The sequence below is a fragment of the Xiphophorus maculatus genome, chromosome 2 (genome assembly GCF_002775205.1).
Source record: "Xiphophorus maculatus strain JP 163 A chromosome 2, X_maculatus-5.0-male, whole genome shotgun sequence".
Taxonomy (NCBI): domain Eukaryota; kingdom Metazoa; phylum Chordata; class Actinopteri; order Cyprinodontiformes; family Poeciliidae; genus Xiphophorus; species Xiphophorus maculatus.
Genome location: NC_036444.1, coordinates 26,070,973 through 26,073,472, shown reverse-complemented (window position 1 = coordinate 26,073,472; position 2,500 = coordinate 26,070,973).

The following is a 2,500-nucleotide window of genomic DNA, read 5'->3' as shown; positions in this document are numbered from 1 at the left end:
AGAGATGTCACATAAATGGAAAGGGAAAATGTTTTCATCTACATCAAGTACTCAAGCGGGTGGGGTTGCCATTTTTATGAGGGAGGGTCTGTTTAACAATTGTCATTTAATTCATAAAGATAAGCAGGGTAAACTTATCATAATAGATTTCTTTTACAATAATAAATCATGTAGGTTAATTAATATTCATGCACCAAACATAGATACACACAGGAAAAAGTTCTTTATTGGTTTAAGACAATGGATAGTTACAAATTGTATCATAATAGGAGACTTTAACATAACACTAACAAAATCTGACATTTCAAATAACTGCACATTTTCTGAGGATTATAGCAGGAACACACTTTTTGACATTATTACACAAAATAGTTTGATAGATATTTGGAGACTTTTTCACCCAGGTAAAAAACAATTTACCAGAAAACAGGTCATTTTAGGAAAACTGAAACAATCACGACTCGACTTGTGCCTGATCTCGTCTTCTCTTGTCCCCGAGGTGTCATCCTGTCTCATCCGGGACAACGTCTGGAGTGACCACTCCTTCCTGCAGGTTGAGATGGGAAGAGGCATCAGAAATGGGGGTCTCTGGTGTCTGAATGCTGCTCTTCTTCAGGATGAGGCTTACAGAGGTGAGATTGGCATCCTGCTGCAGACCCTGAGTGGGGAAATGGATCACACTGACAACCTGCTAGAGTGGTGGGATCAGGCCAAACAAAGAGTCAAAAACCTTTCCATAAAATATAGCAGACAGAAAAAACGGAGAGAACTCCATAATGAATGCATTTTAAGAAGAAAGTTAAATAGTGAATTAGATCATTTAGAAAATGACCAAAGCAGAGACATAACAGATTATTTGATAATAAAAAAACAACTAGAGCAAATAGAAATAAATAAATGTAAAGGAGCCATTATTCGCAGCAAAGCAAAATATTTAACAGAAGGAGAGAAATCTACAGCTTTCTTTCTGGCTCAAGAGAAACGCAAACAAGCTAACGCAACAATAAATGAATTGCTAAATGAGAAGGGAGAAAAGGTGTCAGACATAACAAGTATTTTAGAAACGGTTCAGACTTTTTATTCACATCTTTTTACAAGTGAAAACATTTCTACCAATAAAATAAATCAGGTTGTCGGTGTGATCGATTCCTCACTCTCTCGGGAAGACAGTCTCTGTTGTGATGCTCCATTGACAGAGGAAGAAATTAAACACGTTATCAACTCATTGAATAATAATAAAAGTCCTGGACATGATGGCATTACTTCTGAATTTTATAAACAGTTCAAAGATCCAATAAGTAAAATACTATTGCGGGTTTTTTCTGTCATGGAGCAAACAGGGTGCACGCCCAGGACCTTCGCCCAAGGAGTCATAACCATTCTTTACAAAAACAAGGGTGACAGGAATAACTTGGAAAACTACAGACCCATTAGTTTATTAAATACAGATTACAAAATATATTCCAAAATACTAGCAAACAGGTTAAAATCAGTAATAGGCACTTTAATCAGTTCATCGCAAGCTTACGGTATTCCTCAAAGAAACATTTCAGATACAGTGTTATCAATAAATCATACTATCCAGTCCATGGTCAGTTCACAAGGCATATTTCTAAATATAGATTTTAGTAAAGCTTTTGATAGGGTGGAACATAACTTCTTATGGGCAGTTTTAAATAAATTTGGATTTGGTCAATCATTTATCAGCAAGTTACAGTTATTATATTCAAAAGCAGAAAGTAAGGTCAAATGCAATGGTCATTTCACAGATTATTTCCGTTTACATAGGTCAGTCAGGCAGGGGTGTCCTCTGTCCTCCCTGCTCTACAGCCTGGTGGCCGAGCCCCTCGCCATCCTGATTAGACAGGACAAAAATATTCGAGGAATAAAATCACCACAGGGCAATGACAGTAAAATATTTCAGTTTGCAGACGACACTTCAATAACAGTCAAAGATGAAAACAGTTTAGAATTGGTTATTAAACATCTACAAACGTACGGTTCAGCCTCAGGAGCAAAAATTAATACAACCAAATCTGAGATAATGTATTGTGGCGGGGCGGCTCGGACATCGGGAAGGTGGAAGTTCAGGGAGGTGGAGGACACAGTCAAGGTCCTGGGCGTGTACCTTGGTAAGCAGTGGAGAGCGGCGAGAGACGAGACCTGGAAAAACATCATAAACAAAATACAAAAACAGCTTAATCTCTGGAATCAAAGGAAATTAACCATCAAAGGGAAAGTAGTTATAATAAACAGTTTAATCATCTCTAAAATCATTTATCCACTCAGTGTTTATGATCTCCCAAAACAAGTACTCAACAGATTTAACAGTCAAATCTCTTTGTTCATCTGGAAAAGCAGAAGCAATTTAGTCAGCCATAAAACAATGATTGCTCCGCCTAAAGAAGGAGGACTCAAATTAGTTGACATTCAATCAAAAAAACAAGCAATAAGAATAAAACTTATCACCAGGTTCTTAACTTCTCCTATCAAGCACATT